Source organism: Coenobita brevimanus, chromosome 78 (genome assembly GCF_032717465.1).
Source record: "Coenobita brevimanus isolate Jiangsu-jjx chromosome 78, ASM3271746v2, whole genome shotgun sequence".
NCBI classification, from domain to species: Eukaryota; Metazoa; Arthropoda; class Malacostraca; order Decapoda; family Coenobitidae; genus Coenobita; species Coenobita brevimanus.
Genome location: NC_137031.1, coordinates 19,302,081 through 19,325,430, shown reverse-complemented (window position 1 = coordinate 19,325,430; position 23,350 = coordinate 19,302,081). Strand labels below are relative to the sequence as shown.

Below are 23,350 nucleotides of genomic sequence, written 5' to 3'. Positions count from 1 at the left end.
ATATATATATATATATATATATATATATATATTTATATAAATATATATATATATATATATATATATAGATAGATAGATATATATATAGATATATATATAGATATATATATATATATATATATATATATATATATATATATATATATATATATATATATATATATATATATATAGATAGATAGATAGATAGATAGATAGATACATACATACATACATACATACATACATATATCAGACTGCAAGTTTTGAAAGAATTTGAATGTAAAGTGGAGGGACTGTAAGAAAATATTCTGGAAAGACGTGAAGAGAGTAAGACAGGGTGGATGTGAGGTTAGCAGGGGAGTGAAAGATAAAAATGGTAGATTACTAGTGGAGAAGGGAGAAAAAGTGAGCAGATGGAGAGAACACTTTAAGGAATTGTTGAACATACAGGATGGAAGTAATGTGAGTATAAGCGGCTGGGGAATGGCTGGGAGAAGGAGGAAGGTGAGAAGACAGGAAGAAATCAGTAGGATAGAAGTTGTGGAGGCAATGAAGAAAGTTAAACTGGGGAAAGACCCAGGAACTGATGCGTGTGTGGTGAAATGCTGAAGCATGGGGGAGAGATAGTGGTAGAATGGATGTGGAAGATGTGCAGATTGGCCTGGGAGGAAGGTAGAGTCCCGGAGGATTGGAAGTCAAGTATAATTATTCCTTTGTACAAAGGAAAAGGGGAAAAAGAAGCGTGTGGTACTCATAGGGGCATTTGTCTTGTTAGTATAATAGGAAAAGTGTATGGTAGGATACTTATTGACAGAGTTAGAGAAAGAACAGAGGAATTAGTTGGGGAAGAACAGGGAGGCTTTAGGAATGGAAGAGGTTTTGTAGATCAGATATTCATTCTTAGATCTTTAGTGGAAAAGTTTCTAGAGAAGGGAAAGAAGTTGTATGCGGCTTTCATGGATTTGGAGAAAGCATATGACAGGGTGGATAGACAAGGATTGTGGAAAGTATTAAGAATATATGGAGTAGATGGAAAGTTGTTGAATGCGTGAAGAGTATGTATGATGGTGCTAAGGCTGCAGTGCGTGTGGATGGTGAACTAAGTGAATTTTTCTCTTTGGAGGTTGGGTTGAAACAGGGATGTGTCATGTCTCCATGGTTGTTCAATCTGTACATGGATGGGGTAATAAAAGAGGTACAAGGTAGGGTAGTGGATGTTGGAGTGGCCCTGGTGAGAGAGGATAGTGTTTGGAAACTCCCTGTACTGTTGTTTGCAGATGATACTGTGTTGTTGAGTGAAGACGAAGGGGAGCTGCAAGGCTTGGTGGATGAGTTTGGGAGAGTGTGTAAGAAACGGAATCTAAAGGTGAATGTAGGGAAGAGTAAAGTGATGGTCTTTGAGAGAGGTGAAGTCAGTGAATGTACAGCGAGGTTAGATGATGAGGAATTGGAAAATGTGAGTACGTTTAAGTACTTGGGTAGTGTGATGGGTAAGGATGGAGGTTTGGAGGGTGAAGTGCTTGAAAGGGTACAGCAGGGAAGAAAGGTTGCTGGTTCTTTGAAAGCAGTGATAAGAAACAGGGAAGTGAACATGGAAGTGAAAAAGTTACTACATGACAGTATTGTGATACCAACTCTAACATATTGAAGTGAAGCTTGGACGTTGTTGGAAGGACACAAGTCAAGCGTGAGAGCAGTGGAAATGAGTTATTTAAGAAGAGCCTGTGGAGTCACATGGAGAGACAGGCTGACGAATGAGGATATAAAGGAGCGTTGTGGTGTGGATGTGGATGTGATAGGAAGTGTTATGAGGAACACACTGAGGTGGTTTGGCCATGTGGAGAGGGTGGAGGGTGAAAGACTGACGAAGAGAGTGTATGTGAGTGAGGTGGAGGGGGGAAGAGGGAGGGGGAGGCCGAGGATGAAATGGAGGGATGGGGTGGAGAGGTATATGAGAGAGGGGTGTGTGAGTTGGGAGCAGGGCAGTAAAATGGCGGGGGACAGGACGACGTGGAGGCGATTTCTTTGTGGCCACCCCAAACGGGATTGAGGCGTCTGGCAATAGATAGATAGATAGATAGAAAGAATATAGGCTATTAGTAAAAACTGTATATATAAATTTAAAAACATATTCAAATGCAATTTAAATATATTACGTGAATTAGGCCTGAAGTAATTATCTTTGGTGTGAATAACGTAAGTATATCCAGAAGACACTAAGTAATCATTGACCCCTTGACCTCGTGACCTTTGACCTGTTACGTGCACCTCGCTAGCTCAACCCAGCTGCTAATTAGGCTTCACCTGACGCTTTTTCTCAGCTGGTAGGCAGTACTGAGGAACAGGGTAGTCTTAACTCTTTCACTGTTAGACTTCAGATGGGGAAAACAGTCTATATATCCTAGTGGTTTGAGCCAGGGAGATGAGAAGGACTTTCTTCTTGCTCTCCAGACGATTTTATGCAGCTGGGGAGAGAGGTGGAGCTGGGGGAATTAGATAAAGCCTTCCTCAACCCCCCGAATACACCAAGTCCATCCAAAGCTGAATAAAATCGTCTGAAGGCAGCTGAAATGAACTGAAAAAATAATTCCACTGAGGGGTAAGTGAAGACGGTTTTTCGTCCCTAAAGGCATCTGAAATAAACTCAAAAATCGTCTTCTCACTGAGAAGTTGACGGAGACGATTTTCCCCCTTTACAGCTGAGAAAAAGCACCTGAAGTCACCCCAGATAGCAGTTAAAGGCTAAGGGTTTTATTCTTGCTGTTAAGACGGTTTTTTCAGGTCTGGAGGGGTTCAGTCAAGGGCAGTATTCTTGGTTAAGGAAGCTCCCTAACACCTTTTCCCAAGCGACTTATTTTGTGAATTATACTTTACTGTCCTATCCCGTGGTCCATAAACCCTTGCAATATCGCCATTCTCTGCATGGATAACGTGCTAAAGGATATTACCTAGCCATATCCAAAAAATAAACCGCTAAGGAAGAGGTGTTAGGGAGCTTCCTTGTGAGTCCAAGGGCCGTATTCTCGGCTCCCTAAGACCTCTTCCTCACCGATTTATTTTTTAGAATGACTTAAGTAACAGGAAGGCAAGGTCTAATCAGCAAAAGAAATCGCTTAGGAACAGATGTCAGGGAATACCTTATCCGACGAGAAGGTAGCCCAAGCCTCCCTTAACCCCTTCAGCCCGAGAAATCCCTCTAAGCTGAGAATAACCGTCTGAAAATAGCAAAACTGTGAAGAAATCCAACACAAGTGAAATTAATTAGTATCTTACCTGTCTAGTCTACCTGGCACCTACCTGTAAATAATTATATATATTTTATTTACATTATTTATATAGAAATTTATATATACATCAATAGGGCAATAATTTATATAGATTGTACTATTAAAAGCTGGGAGTTTGGTATAGCCCGTTAGTTACACCGTTACCGTTACCGTTGATTGCACCGTTACCGTTGATCGCACCGTTACCGTTGATTGCCCCGTTACTGTTGATCGCACCGTTACCGTTACCGTTTGTGTAGCCGTTACCGTTGGTTACTCCGTTACCGTTGATTGCACCGTTGCCATTTGTATACCCATTTGTGTAGCCATTGCCGTTAACTGCTCCATTACCGTTGATTGCACCGTTACCTTTGATTGCACCGTTACCGTTGATTGCACCGTTACCGTTGATTGCCCCATTACCGTTTGTGTAACCGTTGGTGTAGCCGTGTCCGTTGCCACTACCGTTGATTAGGCCGTTTCTGTTGACACCGTTGCCATTAATGGCTCCGTTACCGTTGCGACGCCCGTAACTGTAACCATTACCGTTGACACCGTTACTGTTGATACCGTTACCATTCACACCATTTCCATAGCCATTACCGTTGATACCGTTACCATTGATACCGTTACCGTTGATCCCGTTACCATTAATACCCTTGATACCGTGACCATTTACACCATTACCATAACGACTACCGTTGATACCGTTACCGTTGATACCGTTACCATTCACACCATTACCATAACCGTTACCTTTGATGCCGTTTCCACTGTTACCGTTACCATTCACACCATCTCCATAGCCATTACCGTTTATCCCGTTACAGTTAATACCGTTGAAAATGATACCATTTACACCATTACCATAACCATTACCGTTGATGCCGTTACCGTTGACACCGTTACCGTTGACACCCTTACCATTGATACCGTTACCGTTGACACCGTTACCGTTGATACCGTTACCGTTGACACCGTTACCGTTGACGCCGTTACCATTAATACCCTTCCCGTTGACACCGTTGCCGTTGACGAGTCCAATATTGGCGTTGAGACCATAGAAACTGGGAGCGGTGGCACAGTCGAAGTTGTACCACCAGTCACACACAAAGTACTGTTGGTTGAAAACAGTCCCGTTGGGACAAAGGAAGGAATCCATACGTCCATCAGCTTGGCGGATGTGGAAGACCTGTGGAGATAGTAGTAGTAGTAGTAGTAGTGGTGGTGGTGGTGGTGGTGGTGGAGGTGGTGGCAATAGTGTGGAAGACCTGTGAAGATAGTAATATTAGTAGTAGTAGTAGTGGTGGTGGTGGTGGTAATAGCGTGGAAGACCTGTGGTGATAGTAGCAGTAGTAGTAGTAGTAGTAGTGGTAGTAGTGGTGGTGGTGGTGGTGGTGGTGCTAGTAGTAGTAGTAATAGTGTGGAAAACCTGTGGAAATAGTGTAGTAGTAGTAGTTGTAACAGAAGTATTAGAGGCAGTAGTAGTAGTAGTAGTAACAGCAGTATTAGAGGCAGTAGTAGTAGTAGTAACAGAAGTATTAGAGGCAGTAGTAGTAGTAGTAACAGCAGTATTAGAGGCAGTAGTAGTAGTAGTAGTAACAGCAGTATTAGAGGCAGTAGTAGTAGTAGTAACAGCAGTATTAGAGGCAGTAGTAGAAGTAGTAACAGAAGTATTAGAGGCAGTAGTAGTAGTAGTAACAGCAGTATTAGAGGCAGTAGTAGTAGTAGTAACAGCAGTATTAGAGGCAGTAGTAGTAGTAGTAACAGCAGTATTAGAGGCAGTAGTAGTAGTAGTAACAGCAGTATTAGAGGCAGTAGTAGTAGTAGTAGTAACAGCAGTATTAGAGGCAGTAGTCAATCAATCAATCAATCAATCAGCTTTATTTCATATCTATTGATACATAATGGTAATCAGTAGCAGTAGCAGCATCAGTATGGCATCAACAGCAGCAGAGGTACTTATATATATATATACAAAAAATCTGTACATATGGACATCACATAGTAAGTGGTGTACTGTACAATTATATATCTATAAAAGAATCATATTAAAAGACCTGAGGGCATCACGGTGCACATACACATTATTAACATATTAGAAAAAAAAGCATTAATAAAATATAAAAAAAAAAGTAAAAAATAAAAACTACCATCAGTGCAATTAAAAAGAAGTCCAAAGTGAAATATAAAACTGGCATCAATAACCAATACAGAAGGTCCAAATAAAATATGAAAGATAGCATCAATTAAAAATAAAAAGGTCCAAATAAAATACATTATCTAGCATGAATTAAAAGTAAAATGATCACAATAAAATATCAAAGGTAGCAGCTTTAAAAAATAAAAAGGTCAAAAAATAAAATTATAATAAAATGGTCCAAATAAAATATAAAAGCTGGGAACCAAGAAAAAGTAAAGAGGTCAAAATAAAATCTAAAAAGCTAGCATCAATAAAAAATATAAAAGAAATAGCACTGCCTCACCTTAAGATTACTACATGGTTTCGTCTGTGCTCATGGTTCTGCACCCAAGATATTCGTGATCGAATTATATCCATGGCATGACAGGTAATGTCCACTCTGTAGTGTAACTTGAAATGATTAATAACATATTTACAAAAGAAACCCATTTTTAAGTATGGTAGGTTCAAGTTAATGATAGCACTATTAGACTGCATCAACCTTTTGTAATAGCGGCACTGTGTGAGGGCCACATGGTGCCTCAGTAACAGCTGGTTACAGGAGGCAGCCACATCATGGTTGCTGGCATAGGCTGGCATTCCAGTCATTCGTTTTAAAGCTTTACTGTAAGCCCCCTCAAATGCTTGAAATGTACATGATCTTCGTGTATCCTTATGGTTTAAAAGAGGCAGACCATAGTCTGGCTTACAGTACGAGTTAAAAAGGAATAAGAACGTATTAATATCTATACCACTAAAATGTCTAAAAATGCAATTAAAAGTTGAATAAAACTTATTAAGCCTTTTCATTACATCTTTGTCATCTTTAAGGTCATGCCTAATTATGTGTCCCAGATAGTCATATTCATATACAATCTCTAATTCATTGCTGTTTAAAGTTAAATGAGTTATATAATTTTGCTTGATCTTTGAGCCTAAGAGCATGCATTTTGTTTTATCTTTGTTAATTTTAAGTTTTATATCACTTATCATTGATGAAAATTTGGTATACAAATTATTCATGGTTGCAATGGAATTCGCACAGAGCACAATATCATCGGCATAAGCTAGAATATTGATTCTGCTCATACCAATCATGCACCCTTGGCTCATGCTTGTAATTTCAGATAAAACATTGTCTATATACAGTTTAAATAAAAAGGGAGATAGAACACCACCCTGTCTAACCCCGTGTTCCACGTAACAAGGTACACCATGCGCCCCCTTCCATTTAATACTAGCTATCTGGTTCCTTAAATAGTGCATAAGTATGTACACAACATCTATTGGAATGTTCAGCCTTAACATTTTCTTCCCCAAAACGAAATGGTTAACTAAATCAAATGCCTTAGAGAGGTCAATAAAAGTTATAATGCCATTATCACTCTTGCTACTATACTTATTCATTATCTCTTCAAGCAAGAAACAAGCGTCTGTCGTAGACATACCTCGCTGGAAGCCAAACTGTCTTGAACATGGAAAAACTTTTTCTTTTAAAACATCCAGTATTATCATCTCAAATATTTTTAATATACAAGATGACTGCATTACAGGTCTATAATTATTAGAGTCTGTTAAATTACCCTTACTATTCTTAACTATTGGAGTTACTATACCTTTTAAAAGTGGCTGTGGTAAGTAACAATGAGTAAAACAAGCATTAAAAAACCGAGACAAATAAATTAAAAATTCATCTGAGACATTCCGTAAAAACAAGGAGTGGACCCCGTCATGGCCCACCCCGGGGTTCAGACGTGCTATGATCCTCCTCAGCGACACTACCGACACTCGAATAAACATTTTTCGTCCATTTTCCCATTTCTGTTTAAAGTTATTCATGAAATCAAATTTTGCTTCAGTATCATCATGTTGTGCTGCTAAAAATTTCTTATGAAATATTTTTACAATATCATGGTTACATTGTTTACCGTCAATGATATTCGTGGCTTTCATTTTCCCTTGTTTTCTTTTCACTTCACACCAAAATTGTCTTTTATCTTTATTTCTAAACTTTTCCATAATGCTCTCGCATGCTTCACTCTGCTCGTCCCTCTTACAGTCATTCAAAGCCTTTTTGAAATCCTTCCTAGAAGCTATCATTTCATTATGTTCAACAGTCCCTGCTTTCTTACCTGTTGCTAACCACCGCAGATATTTCTTTCTGGCCACCGAATGCAGGCACTTAACGCACCTGTTCCATCCGGGAATAACCTTATACTTATTTGTCTGTACAGTCGTTCTTGTGTACTCCAGTGATGCTTTTACAAGAGCAGAACCAATACTATTATATAAAAGATCAATACTATTAAGGTGAGAGACATCTCTACAGCCCACCGTCACACACAGATGAGCTGGGAGATCACGAAGCTTACTCAAGTCATCGTCAACTCGTCTACGTATTTCATTTATTTCATCAGGCCTTAATTTATTCCAGTTTATTGTATTCAGAGCTTCGTCTTCATTGGATGTAATAGTTGCTAATTTACAAGGTTTGTTAACATTTATTGAGAGAGTAAATGCCATCGGCAAGTGATCCGATCCCATCATACCATATAATATCTGAAATTCGGAGACAGTCATTGCATAATGATCCCTCCCTACCACATGATCTAACCATCTACTGTAAGTGTTCCTGTAGCTTATAAATGTGCAAGTACTCCTCTCTAATTTCTCGACATCAAAGCATCTTAATAGATTTTCCTGCATAAACGTTGTGAGACTACGCCAAGCCCGTCCCGAGTGAGGATCCGCATTAAAGTCTCCAATAAAATATATATTGTCATATTTCATATCATTTATAATTCCTTCGAGAGCAGCAAGCGTCTCTAGGTATTGCTCCAATGTGTGGCTCTCCCATACATCACTATTGAGATAGACATTCACTAGTAGAAGTCTCATTTCATTAACATTAATATCTAAAATAATAAAGTTCTCATGTAGAGAGATCTGATTTATGAAAAATCTACAGTCTTTCCTGTATAAAACTGCAAGACCCCCCTCAGGACGTCCCGCCATAGCCGTTTTCGCTCTATCAGACAAATAAGCGGCCACACCCACACTCTCATAGTTCTCACTTACAAAATCTAATTTCCATAATTTATCGTTCATTAGGAAAGTTTCCTGCAAGAATATTACATCAATCTCTTTCTTAGTTATTTCTCTTACCAAATCAATATTCTTTGTAAGTGAGCAGCAGTTAAATGTACATATTTTCAGTGTGTGTGTATGCATTGTTAATCCTTGAAAACGCAAAAGTAAACTAATAAAACTGTAAACACCCAAGGAAAAGTCAGAGAAAAAGAAAGAAAGAAAAAAAAAAACTATGCTATAGAAGGTCTATTAATAGACTTTTTTGCTCTGTTATAAAATTTTTCTATAACAATATCTTCCGGCCATAAGTCTGCCTGAAAGAGTTTTTCTCTGTCTTGTAATCTGACTAAAAGCACTGAACTTATCCGATAATATTCCTAATTTTGTTATATCCACTATATTTACACCAAAGGTATTAGAAATATATTCGTTTATATTATCACTAGTTACCTCCTGATCCACTCGTCCCAAAAACAAGTCAGCAAATCTTGCTGCTGCTTTCAGTGTAATATTCTCTGTCTTCCTTGAGCCCGTTATTCCACGGAAATAATTTCTTTTCTGAGTGTTATATTCTCGCTTCCTTTCACTGCGAGATTTCACCACTGTCCATTCACTGTTCTCCATGGAATGATGTCGCTCATCCACTCTTGTATTTGCTCGAAGGTTCTTTGTAATGGCACCTGTACTAGGATCGTTCACCTTAGTTGATGGGGTAGTTGTCCTCACACTGGCCACGGATACCGTCGTTGTAGGTGCACCAACACTGTCCCACACTGCCTCACCTCGTCTGGCCGATCTGTCTGCCCCATTCGGTCCCAGCACCGATCCTGAATGCACAGCGATCGTTTTACCCTGACGGTGACCAACATCGCCTTGCTCGGGTATTGGTGTGCGGCATCCCGTCGCGGAGTTCCTTCCATCCCCGCCACTCCACGCTGCACCCACATTCTCCGTCGATGCTGCCTCTGCATAGCTGCGCGTATCACGTGCATCATCTCTTATCACATGAACACTGCGTCCTGGTGTCGGCATGTTCATTCTCATATCCTCCATATCCTTAACATCATTAATGGTTATGTCCCTAGCAGCTTCCTCCATGCCTGTGATTGCGCTCGCGAATTTAGTTTTTATGTCGCACAAATCAATCTTTATATCACGAACAGTATCAGCTGTGTTTAGCACTTCAGATTTGATATCTAAGATTTTTGGAAGCAAATCATTTATCTTAGCTATTTCGTCAGATAAGTTTGTCAGCACAGGAGCCAGAACCTGGAGTCCCACAGGAGGCATTGTTTTATATGAATCTGTCACGAACTTCACCCTCATTTTTGCTTCACTCAGTTCATTATGGAAATCAAACAAGTCTCTCAAATCCTTTCCCTTCTTATCAGGATCTCTGCGCCAAACGAGATCTTTGGTAAGTAGACCACAGAGTAGTAACAGAAGTATTAGAGGCAGTAGTAGTAGTAGTAGTAACAGCAGTATTAGAGGCAGTAGTAGAAGTAGTAACAGCAGTATTAGAGGCAGTAGTAGTAGTAGTAGTAACAGCAGTATTAGAGGCAGTAGTAGAAGTAGTAACAGCAGTATTAGAGGCAGTAGTAGAAGTAGTAACAGCAGTATTAGAGGCAGTAGTAGTAGTAGTAACAGCAGTATTAGAGGCAGTAGTAGTAGTAGTAACAGCAGTATTAGAGGCAGTAGTAGTAGTAGTAGTAACAGCAGTATTAGAGGCAGTAGTAGTAGTAGTAACAGCAGTATTAGAGGCAGTAGTAGTAGTAGTAGTAACAGCAGTATTAGAGGCAGTAGTAGTAGTAGTAACAGCAGTATTAGAGGCAGTAGTAGTAGTAGTAACAGCAGTATTAGAGGCAGTAGTAGTAGTAGTAGTAACAGCAGTATTAGAGGCAGTAGTAGTAGTAGTAACAGCAGTATTAGAGGCAGTAGTAGAAGTAGTAACAGCAGTATTAGAGGCAGTAGTAGAAGTAGTAACAGCAGTATTAGAGGCAGTAGTAGAAGTAGTATTAGAGGCAGTAGTAGTAGTAGTAACAGCAGTATTAGAGGCAGTAGTAGTAGTAGTAACAGCAGTATTAGAGGCAGTAGTAGTAGTAGTAGTAACAGCAGAAGCAGCAGTAGTAGTCGCATAGAAGAAGATGAAGAAGAAGAAAGAGGAGGAGGAGGAGGAGGAGGAGGAAGAGAAGAAGAAAGAGGAGAAGAAGAAGTAGTAATAGTTGTAGGCTAGTAGTGGTAGTGGAAGAAGAAAAAAGAAGTATTAGTAGTAGTAGAAATCGGTAAGGAAGAAGCCCCAGTCATCACCTTCGGCATACCGGAAGATGGCATTAAGAGGTAATTAGGTAGGTCAGGGAGAACGACCGTACTGTTTAGAAATCAAGGCTGAAGATGCAAGAGAAAGTTGATATATACGCGTCATGACTGCGAACTCTCTACATGATTTTAAGGTTAATGTAATTCGTGGATGAGAGGCAGATTTCACCAAGGGGAGGCTGATTTATGGCCAAAGTGAGAGAGAAGGGGATGTTTTTCAGTAAGTAAGCTCATTTCTTTCATTTTCAATGCCCAGAGACTTAAGGCTATGTTGGAAAGTTTTTTTTATTTTGTGATTTATTTGTAGATTTCACCAGAGAGAGCATTGTTTGTGGCCAAAGTGAGGGAGAATGGAATGTCTTTAAGTAAGCTAGCTCACTTCTTTCACATTCCAATGCACAAGGACTTCATATGTATTGGAAAGTATTTTGGGTGTAATGTTTGGGGTCATTTTGAACTCAGATGGTACTGGACATGAGGCAATTTTTGGTGTCTTCATCTCCTCAAAATCTGTCCTATGAGACGCAAAATGCTAATAACTCATAGAAGCAGATCTCCATTTGAAAGCAAGCTTCTCTAACCACAACGTATAGGAGTGAAACCTGCTAATTTTTATCCCCCGTAATGAGGACCAAACGTCCTACATCCCAGATAGTTATTAAAATTGGTTGATATATTTACTTTCCTTCTCGTGATAGCTTATTATAGCCTAACCTACCCTGGGTGTAATATCAGCTTGGTATTCATAGACCTGTGTATTGGTGTAGCTAACCCGGGTGTAATGAAGGAACTGGCTAAATATGCACACCCTAGACAGTAAGCATAATAGTATACCCTCATGCTACACCCAGACTGCAGGGCATTGTTGGTGTAGGAAAATTGGAAATGGTGTCGGGAAAGGTGTATTGGCGCTCCTATACTCAGTGTAGTGAAGAGCCTAGCTAAGTACCATGAAGAACTCCCATAAGTATATAGTACCATGAAGGAGTGCATAATGGTATCGTGAAGGGGTCTAGCCTAAGATACTACCATGAAAAAGCCTTAGTACCGTGAAGGAGTGCACAGATGGATCGTGAAGGGGCTAACCTCAATAACTACCATGGAGACCTACCATGATATAGTACCAAGAAGGAGTGTATAAAGGAATCAACAGTATACACAGTGGTAATAAGCTGCATTCATCCTTACCTGACATACATGGTTGCAGTGTCTGAGAAGGTGAATGTAGTGAAGTAAAGGATGAGTAACTATTATAATGGATGTGATGGGTCGTAATGTGACAAATTTCATTCCCCATCTTCTTCAGCTATTTATTTTCCCTCTTGTAGCTATGAGCCTTCATGGGCATCAATAGTAGATCTTAAAACCTTATTAGTAATGTATGAGGGAATATTATGATGCAGTAGGTTAAAACCATTGCTCAAAAAGAATTCTTAATGAAGCTTGACATCAAGCCTGAGGTAGGATGTGTAGGTAAGAATAGAGTACTGTGTGTTGGAGCAGGTGAACCAGGTGGACTGCAGGACTGTACTATGTTACATAGCCTATGATTTCATCATCCTTTGTGTAATTTTAACGCACAGTTGCTGCATGTTTGATCACGAGCGTGTTCTGCCTCAGTCCCCCCCTTCTACCGTTATAGTAGAGTAAGTCGACATCTCTGTTATACTTTGCGGGATTGTCATCTCTTTGTCCCCATGGCTTCATTTGCGCGTCCTCATTACAAGTTGTATCAAGCTCTCCTGGCCCCTATATAATGAGCTCAGTCTCTGCATCATGGCCACTTAGATCTGCTCCTCATTTTGTTCACATCTCTGTCCTCCCCTGTACAGATATTATTATTGTGAGTGCTCAAGAAGTCTCCAACCATCTAGCAGCTGTGTGTAATTTGAGTATAACTGTTGTTGCATTTTTTCTTGTACTGTATAGCATAAGTTTAATTTGTAGGCCTAGTGAAGTTTTTGTAATTCGTGTGGGGTTCTTTATGTCAGTCATTTTTGATAATAGTTTGTATCTGTAATTATTTATCTGGCATTCACTGAGTATTATCTGGTATCTCATTTTATCAGGGCTGACTTAGATAAATTTACTCTTGCTAATTTCGTGTTAATAGAGGCTATTGCAGTTAACCATATATTTAACCTGTTTTTGCCATTACATTATCCTTATGAGTCCTGAATGTTTTGTTGTTAATTTGAGCATTAAACTTTAACTTGTAATTTTACCTAACTCTTTTGTTTTGAACCTGGAACTTTACGGGACAGTAGTGATTTTTAGTATTCTCACTTAAAGTGTACATTATCTTTCTCTGTTCCGTAACATAAATTTGGCGACCTCATATCAGGATATTCAGAATATTATCATAAGGATATTGTTTGATATTTTGTGACTCTGATATATTCATGATGGCTACTATTACTACACTTGATGAAGCCAAAGATTTTTTGTCAAATGTGCAAACAGTGTGTGATATAGAAAACAGAACAAAGAATGAACTTAAGCTTGTTGCTCAACAATTGGGAATTGCAGTTCACTCTCATCATTCTAAAGATCAAATTGTTGGCATGATTAATAAAAGCTTGTTTAATGTAACTCCTCCAAATGAGCAAACGCAGATTGAATTAGCTAAGTTACAGCTAGCCCTGCAGGAGGCTCGTGTGAAGGAAGCTGAATTTCAAGCACGTGCTAAGGAGGCTGAGTCTCAGGCTAAGGAGGCGGAATCTCAGGCTCGTATTGAAGAGGCACAGGTACAGGCTCAGGCACAAATTGAACTTGCCAGGATTCAGGCAGACCATGAGTATCGCATGAAACAAGGTGGAACTGGATCATCTAGCTCTGATGATTTTGATGTGGCTAAAAATGTTAAACTTGTCCCTCCTTTTAATGAATCTGACTTAACAAAGTATTTTCAGTTGTTTGAGAGGGTAGCTACAGGTTTTAATTGGCCCAAACAGAATTGGCCAGTACTCCTTCAAACTGTTCTCACCGGTAAAGCTCAAGTAACTTATGCATCTTTGCCTCAGGATCAGTCTGATAATTATGATGTAGTTAAGAGCTTGATTCTTAAGGCCTATGAGCTTGTTCCTGAAGCCTATAGAGTAAAATTTAGGACAACATTCAAGCAAGATAAGCAATCCCATGTTGAGTATGCAAAAATCAAAGAAGATTTGTTAGAGCAGTGGTTAAATTCTAAGAATGTGGATTCTGATTTTGACAAATTTAAGCAGATGATTTTGCTGGAGGACTTCAAAAGGTGTATTAGTAAAGATGTAAGCCTATATCTTGATGAGAAAAGAATAGATAATTTGTCTGATGCTGCAGTTTTAGCTGATGAGTATGTTCTCACTCACAAGAGATATTCTAGAGAAAAAGGGAAAGCTGAGAGTAAGTACGTTGCCTCTACTCAGAGTACAGGTAACAGGAAAGAGAATAAGGATGATGTTTCTCAGGAAGTAAATACCAGCTTCACCTCTAGATTTCAGAAAAGTAAATGTACTTATTGTAGTAAGCTTGGTCATACTACGGAGAGATGTTTCAGGAGACAGCGTGATGTGAACAAAGGAGTCTTTAAATATTCAGTCAATTGGTCTAGTGTCCACTCTTGAGAGTTCCCAGAATTCTTTAACTGAGTTAACTGAACCTGCTTTGAGGGGTAACTTAAATTCTCATGATGGAGCTCCTCTTTTGAGCAGTAACGTGGGTGACACTCTCAAGAGTTCATGTGCTAATTTCCTGTCTGATGGTTTTGTCAGTCCTCTGGACAGTAATGACAGGAAATCAGTTCAAATATATCGTGATACAGGTGCTTGCCAATCCCTTATGCTGACCAGTGTTCTAGGCTCTAATTTTAATTCCTCTGATGAAACTGTAATCTTACAAGGTGTAGGGAATAATTACTTCTCTGTCCCTCTGTGCAGAGTGAATTTAGAGTCTGGTTTTGTTAATGGTTCTGTTATGGTTGGGTTGGTTGAGACACTCCCAATGTCAGGTGTAACTTTCTTACTTGGAAATGATATTGGTGGAAGTCAAAGTGTGTCCAGCTCCTCAGTTGTCTAGTGAGCCAGTGGCTGCGTCCCAGGATTGTGATGTCCCTGATGTGTTCCCTGCATGTGCTGTCACTAGGGCTAAGTCTAAAGTTACTGGTGATTTAGAGGATAATGATGATGATGATGTTATCCTAGCTGACACTTTTCTTGCTAATTTGGACCACTCACCAGATGAGGCAGTACCCCGTAGTGTTGATAATTTGTCTCGTCAAGAGTTGGTTGAGTTGCAGGTTGCTGACCCTGAGTTGAAAGGTCTAGCTAACTCTGCTTACAGTGAAGAAGAGTCAGCCGGTGCTTCTACTTGTTATTATGTAAAGTCAGGAGTACTTATGAGGAAGTGGAGACCCCCAACAGCATCAGCCGACTGTGAATGGGAGGTTGTACATCAAGTTGTCATCCCTCGTGTTTGTAGGCAGGATATCATTAGAGTGGCTCATGATTCCAGTTTGGCAGGACACCTTGGAGTGAGGAAGACTGTGGCACGCATTTTGAAACACTTCTACTGGCCAGGTATCTTCAGGGATGTTTCCTGGTATTGTAAGTCTTGTCACACCTGTCAAGTTGTGGGGAAGTGTAATCAGACCGAAAAGGTTGCACCTCTAGTTCCCATTCCTCCTTTTGAGGCGCCTTTCACCCGTGTGTTGGTGGATATTGTGGGCCCTCTTCCTAAGACTTCTTCAGGATTTTCTTATGTGTTGACCATGATTGATATGGCTACTCGTTATCCTGAAGCCATTCCACTTAGAAACATCTCAGCAAAGAACGTGGTTAAGGAAATGCTAGGGTTCTTCACAAAGTTTGGTCTGCCTAAGGAGGTACAGTCAGACCGAGGAAGTAATTTCATGTCAAATGTTTTCAAGCAGTCTCTGAAAGAGTTGGGCATCTCCCAGATCACGTCTTCAGCTTACCATCCCCAGACCCAAGGAGCGTTGGAGAGATATCATCAAACACTCAAATCGATGCTCAAGAAATACTGTTTGGAACATCAGAAAGACTGGGATAAAGGTCTTCCATTCGTTGTGTTTGCTGCAAGAGAATCTCCAAATGAATCACTGGGCTTCTCACCTTTTGAACTACTGTTTGGCCATGAAGTAAGAGGACCCCTTAAGTTACTCAAGGAATGCTGGCTGTCGGAGGAAGATGACGTCAACCTGCTGGAGTATGTGATGAATTTCAAAGAACGGCTGTCCACTGCTTTACAGCTGGCGAGAGAGAATTTAGGAGCTGCTCAGGAGAAGATGAAGACTTGGTATGACAAGAAGTCCAGGTTACGCCACTTTCAGCCAGGAGATCAGGTTTTGATTCTGCTACCAGTTCATGGGCAACCTCTTCAAGCCAAGTTTAGTGGTCCTTATTTCGTGGAGAAGAAACTCAGTGATGTCAACTATGTCATCGCCACACCAGATCGTAGAAAGAGCAAGCAACTTTGTCAAATCAACATGCTAAAATTATATCACAGGCGGGACGAAAATAATCCAGTCTGCACTGTAGCTGTTCCACCCGAGTCTGCAAGTGAAGCTCTCCCATGCAGTATGTGCCTGAGTGATAGTTTGGGGAAGAATCCTGATATCATGAATGATCTCCAGACTAAGCTTTCTCATCTACCTCCCAAGGAAAGGCAGGAGTTTTCGGCATTACTGCAGGAGTACCCGCAAGTGTTCTGTGCTACTCCAGGAAGAACCACTGTGTTGATGCATGATGTCGATGTTGGAGACGCAAAGCCAATTAAATTGCCTCCTTACCGTGTGAACCCAGTGAAAGTTCCTCTCATCCAGAAGGAGCTTGGCTACCTGTTGGACCACAAGATGATTGAGCCCTGTCAGAGCGAGTGGAGTTCTCCTGTCACTCTGGTCCCTAAGCCAGGTGGGTCACAGCGGCTTTGCATCGACTACAGACGTGTTAATCAGATAACCAAAACAGACACTTACCCTCTCCCTCGTGTGGAAGATTGCATAGACAAGATCGGAAAGGCTAGGTACATAAGTAAGTTTGATTTGTTAAAGGGATACTGGCAACTACCTATGACTGAACGTGCTAGGGAGATCTCATGTTTTGTGAAATTAGGAGGGACTTTTGCATGTTCTGTAATGCCATGTACAGATTGTTTTAGAGTAATAAGAAATTTCCTTTGTAAATTTCTTTTTCTTTGTGGGGAGGTGTTACATAGCCTATGATTTCATCATCCTTTGTGTAATTTTAACGCACAGTTGCTGCATGTTTGATCACGAGCGTGTTCTGCCTCAGTCCCCCCCTTCTACCGTTATAGTAGAGTAAGTCGACATCTCTGTTATACTTTGCGGGATTGTCATCTCTTTGTCCCCATGGCTTCATTTGCGCGTCCTCATTACAAGTTGTATCAAGCTCTCCTGGCCCCTATATAATGAGCTCAGTCTCTGCATCATGGCCACTTAGATCTGCTCCTCATTTTGTTCACATCTCTGTCCTCCCCTGTACAGATATTATTATTGTGTGTGCTCAAGAAGTCTCCAACCATCTAGCAGCTGTGTGTAATTTGAGTATAACTGTTGTTGCATTTTTTCTTGTACTGTATAGCATAAGTTTAATTTGTAGGCCTAGTGAAGTTTTTGTAATTCGTGTGGGGTTCTTTATGTCAGTCATTTTTGATAATAGTTTGTATCTGTAATTATTTATCTGGCATTCACTGAGTATTATCTGGTATCTCATTTTATCAGGGCTGACTTAGATAAATTTACTCTTGCTAATTTCGTGTTAATAGAGGCTATTGCAGTTAACCATATATTTAACCTGTTTTTGCCATTACATTATCCTTATGAGTCCTGAATGTTTTGTTGTTAATTTGAGCATTAAACTTTAACTTGTAATTTTACCTAACTCTTTTGTTTTGAACCTGGAACTTTACGGGACAGTAGTGATTTTTAGTATTCTCACTTAAAGTGTACATTATCTTTCTCTGTTCCGTAACAACTATGATACATGAAGACTTACACAGTTGATACAGTGCCAGGACACAATATCTCACAGTATTTTCACCTGACATCCGGCCTCGTATGGTATAATTACTGATACCGGCGTGCTGCAGTGAAAAGACTTAACTGTCATGAAGACCTAAGAGTGTAGATACAGTGCCAGGACTTACACAGTAGATACGCTGCCACAGAACAGTATCTCACAGTATTCTCACCTAATATCCAGCTTCCAGGGCGGCGTCAACATAACCCCCGGGTACCTGTGTGTTGGAGCAGGTAAACCCGGTAGACTGCAGGACTGTACTTATGATACCTGAGGACTTACACAGTAGATACGGTGCCACAGAACAGTAAATCACCGTAACTTCTCACCTGACATCCAGCTTCCGGGGTGGCGTCGGCATAATATCCGGGCACCTGTGTGTTAGCGCAGGTGAAGCCGGTCAGCGGGACGGAGGCGAGGATGGGATAGTCCACGCCTGCAACGCCGCCCCCCCCGATGGCAGAGCTCAACGCGGAGATGAGGTCCACGAAGCCGTTGATTCCATTACCGTTGATGCCGTTGATTCCGTTGATACCGTTACCATTGATACCATTGATCCTGTTGATGCTGTTACCGTTGAGACCGTTTGCGAAGCCATTACCGATGCTTGTTCTACCGTTTCCGTTGATGGCACCGTTTCCGTTAGCGTACCCATTGCAGTTGATTGGACCGGTACCGTTGATGGCACCGTTTCCGTTAGTTTACCCATTGCCGTTGATTGGACCGTTTCCGTTGATGGCACCGTTTCCGTTAGCGTACCCATTACAGTTGATTGGACCGTTTCCGTTGATGGCACCGTTTCCGTTAGCGTACCCATGACCGTTGATTGGACCGTTTCCGTTGATGGCACCGTTTCCGTTAGTGTACCCATTACCGTTGGTTGGACCGTTACCGTTGATGGCACCGTTTCCTTTAGCGTACCCATTGCCATTGATTGCACCGTTACCGTTGATTGCACCGTTTCCGTTGATTGCTCCATTGCCATTGATGACACCGTTGTCATTACCGTTGAAAGCTCCTTTGCCGTAAGAGTAACCATTACCATACACAGTTCCATTACCGTTGATTGCACCGTTACCATTGATTGCTCCATTGCCATTACCGTTGATAACTCCGTTACCGTTGGTGTAGCCTTACCGTTACCGTTGATGAGTCCGTTACCGTTGATTACTCCATTACCGTTAACTGCTCCATTACCGTTGACTGCTCCGTTACTGTTGACTGCACCATTACCGTTGATTACTCCGATTCCGTTAACAGTACCGTAAAAATTACCGTTACCGTTGCCATTAATTACTCCCTTACCGTTCCCGTTCATTGTTCCGTTGCCATTGATTGCTCCATTGCATTACCGTTGATAATTCCGATACCGTTGGTGTAGCCGTTACCGTTACCGTTGATGAGTCCGTTACCGTTGATTGCTCCATTACCGTTGATTACTCCGTTTCCGTTACCAATGCCGTAAAAATAGCCGTTACCGTTACCATTGATTGCCCCGTTACCGTTGATTGGTCCATTACCGTTGATGACTCCGTTTCCGTTACCAATACCGTAAGAATAGCCGTTACCGTTAATTACTCCATTACCGTTACCATTGATTGCTCCGTTACCGTTGATTGCTCCATTACCGTTGATTACACCATTACCGTTGCTGTTAGTGTAGCCGTTACCATTGATTGCTCCGTTACCGTTGATTACTCAGTTATCATAACCGTTGATTGCACCATTACCGTTGATTACTCCGTTATCATAACCGTTGATTGCACCATTACCGTTGATTACTCCGTTATCATAACCGTTGATTGCACCATTACCGTTGATTACTCCGTTATCATAACCGTTGATTGCACCATTACCGTTGATTACCCCTTTACCATTACCGTTGATTACTCCGTTACCATTACCGTTGATTGCTCCGTTACCAATGGTTGCTCCATTACCGTTAAGGCCACTGCCGTTTGCGCCATAACAATTAACATTACCGTTGCCATTTCCGTTGATCCCTTTGATTCCGTTGCCGTTGCTTGGCGGTAGGTAGGTATTCTGAGCCAGACACGCTCCCAACAGGGCTGAAAGAGAGAGAGAGAGAGAGAGAGAGAGAGAGAGAGTTAAAAAAAGTAAATAACAGTGCTAAATATACGCAAAATATAATAATAATAATAATAGTAGTAGTAGTAGTAGTAGTAGTAATAGTAGTAGTAGTAGTAGTAGTAGTAGTAGTAGTGGTAGTAGTAGTAGTAATAGTAGTAGTAGTAGTAGTAGTAGTAGTAGTAGTAATAGTAGTAGTAGTAGTAGTAGTAGTAGTAGTAGTGGTAGTAGTAGTAGTAGTAGTAGTAGTAGTAGTAGTAGTAGTAGTAGTAGTAGTAGTAGTAGTAGTAGTAGTAGTAGTAGAGGTCAGGTACTGAAAGGCGTCTGGCCATAGAGTAACAGATCAATAGAGATTATACCTAAGGCGTCTGGCGATAGGTAGATAGATAGATAATTAGGGCGTCTGGCGATAGATAGAGAGGATATTGAGAACGTCTGGCTATAGACTGATAGAGCTGGGCGTCTGGTAATAGATAGATAGCAATGAAACTGTATGGTGTCTGGCAATAGATAGATAGACAGATAGATAGATAAATAGGTTGATAGACAGAGTTAAACTGAACTTCACAACTTCTTACTATAAATATCCCCCTCCAAAAAAGAAAAAAGAAAATGTAAAGAAAATAGATGTCGAGAGCAAGAAAGATGGTCCAGCTAAATGTATTTCTAAAACTTTTAAATTCTCGTCTAAAAGTCCTTCAGGCTACTGTGAGTACAAGCTGGATGTGCTAAATGTACTACCGCTTCCCCTAAGACCAGGATTAAGTGCGCACAAGTGTACATCCCCTCCCAGTGGCCAGGAACAAATGCGCACAAGTGTACATCCCCTCCCAGTGGCCAGGAACAAGTGCGCACGAGTGTACATCCCCTCCCAGTGGCCAGGAACAAGTGCACTCGAGTGTACATCCCTTCCCAGTGGCCAGGAACACAGGCGCACGAGTGTACATCCCCTCCCAGTGGCCAGGAACAAGTGCGCACAAGTTTACATCCTCCTGCCAGTGGCCAGGAACAAGTGCACACGAGTGTACATCCCCTCCCAGTGGCCAGGAACAAATGCGCACGAGTGTACATTCTCTCCCAGTGGCCAGGAACAAGTGCGCACGAGTGTACATCCCCTCCCAGTGGCCAGGAACAAGTGCACACGAGTGTACATCCCCTCCCAGTGGCCAGGAACAAATGCGCGCGAGTTTACATCCCCCTCCCGTGACCCCGAACAATTGTGCTCGCTTGTACATCCTCAGAAACAGTTGAGCGTGAGTGTAGTTCTTCCCCCTCCCCTCCACCACCACTACAGTTACCACCTCGCATTTAAATGGCTGGATTGACCCTGAAGAGTGGCTTAACTAGGAACAGTGAAATGGCTGTCTGTCGTTGTGGTCGGGGGGGTAATAGAGACGCCTAGGGAGTCTTGTGTCCTGTCCACTCACACACAAAGTCAAGCTGAAAAAACGTAGAGGGTTAGGGCTAGCTTATTTTAGAGTTAGAGCTGGGTTAGGTTTGGCTTATACAGTATAACAGCTAATAAGAACATATATATCATTATAGTAACAGGTATATTTTTGGATGCTGCCTAAAGGTAATATATAACTGAAGCAATATTTAATAATAAACTTAATGAGTCCAAAGGGCAAAGAAAAGTATGGCATATATTATCGCTATACTTGAAAATATACTATACAGTCTTACATGTAAAATATATTATGATTATCTGCCTATCTATCTGCCTATCTATCTATCTAAACATTAATCCATTTTCTTACCAGCAAATATCAGCTGCCTCGTTATCTTAGTCATGTCTTCTTCGAGGACGACTTGAGGGTAAACTAAAGCTCAAGATGGAGAACCAGCCACCAGTGTAGGCAATTAATTGGATGGGGAGCTTTGGGGAGAGGAGCAGGCACTTCTGATAGGAGAGGAGGGGAGCTGAAGACTATGCCTGGAAAGGGGAGCGTGTGCCTTATGTACTGACTGTGAGGACCTCGGCAGTGACGCAATACCTCTCAGTGGAGGGAAAGGAGGGAAGATGGGGTGGAGGGAGGGAGAGAGGAAGGGCAAAGTATAAAGGAGGAATGAAAGCAAGTACTGACAACACGATAGATAAACAGGACTGGACAGATAGAAGGAGGGAAAGACAGAGGGCAATAGATAAAAAAGGAATGAGAGCAAATATTGATAACAAAATGGATGGAGTGAAGAGGAATGGGAAAGACAGAGAGCAAAGGGGAATGAAAAATGGAAAGCAAGATTGGATAATGACTGAGGTTAAGAAATAGGAGAATTTGGATGATGGCAGGAGAGAGAGAGAGAGAGAGAGAGAGAGAGAGAGAGAGAGAGAGAGAGAGAGAGAGAGAGAGAGAGAGAGCATAAAAGAAGGCAGAAAATAAAGCAAAATCAAGAACATGAAAAACAAGATAAAATAATGTTACTTTGATAAGGAGAGTATTTTTCAGTTACTTTGAGAGACAGGATACTTTGCAGTCACATTGATTGGCTTCGAATACTTTGCACATCTAAAAGTAATATATAGTACGTATTACATCTTCATTTACTTAGTGTTATTAATAGCACATTGATATGAAATAGGTTGCCTCAATATTATGCAAGAAATTACACGAAGGCCTCCAGCACTGTGAGGGGTAAAGATTTTTTCCGATTTTTTTTTTCCAGTTCATTAAAGTCAATAGGTTTTAGTCGGAACAGAATATACAATTATAGACTCCCTTACTTCCATATAGCACACCCCTTGGCTCTCTGAATTCCTTTATTTCCCCGAACTGCCTCTCTTTACAACTCGCTTCCCCAGATCAGTTTCCCCCCAAACTTCGACCTACAGGACCTCAAATCCACCTGTTACAGATTTTTTAATGAATGGAGGACACCTGTATTCTGGTATATGGTTTTTTAAGTTTGTTTCTCCTTCCCCTATATATCTTCTGAAAAAAATAATAATAATAATAAAATAAATCAACTGGTCCCTTTTGTTATGTGTGCCTATGATATCTGATTTTGAGCTGAGGATAGGGATAGCAAAACAAGATAGCCTCCCTCATAGATGATGATGATGATGATGATGATGATGACAATGCTGGTAGTGGTAGTGATGATGATGATGGTGATGATGACAGGGCTGGTAGTTGTATTGATGATGATGATGATAATGATGAAGATGATAATGATGATAATGATGATAATGACGATGAAGGCCTGAAAGTGCGAGGAGTGGAAGATTGACACAACCGATGAAATGCATAAACAGAGGACGCCAAGGATGAACAGAAAATGGAATCGAGATTTCCACATGAACGAAAGTAATTTGTAAGATAGACAAATAGGAAAGTGATAGATGGAGCGATATATAGAGGAGAAACAAGGCCTAACTATACTCGTTT

The 23,350-nt window shown here is 40.9% G+C and overlaps 1 pseudogene; it reads right to left on the bottom strand.

Moving 5' to 3' along the window:
• Positions 1–3,369: 3,369 nt before the first annotated feature.
• Positions 3,370–23,350, bottom strand: part of LOC145408721 (uncharacterized) — a 118,508-nt pseudogene continuing 98,527 nt past the window's right edge.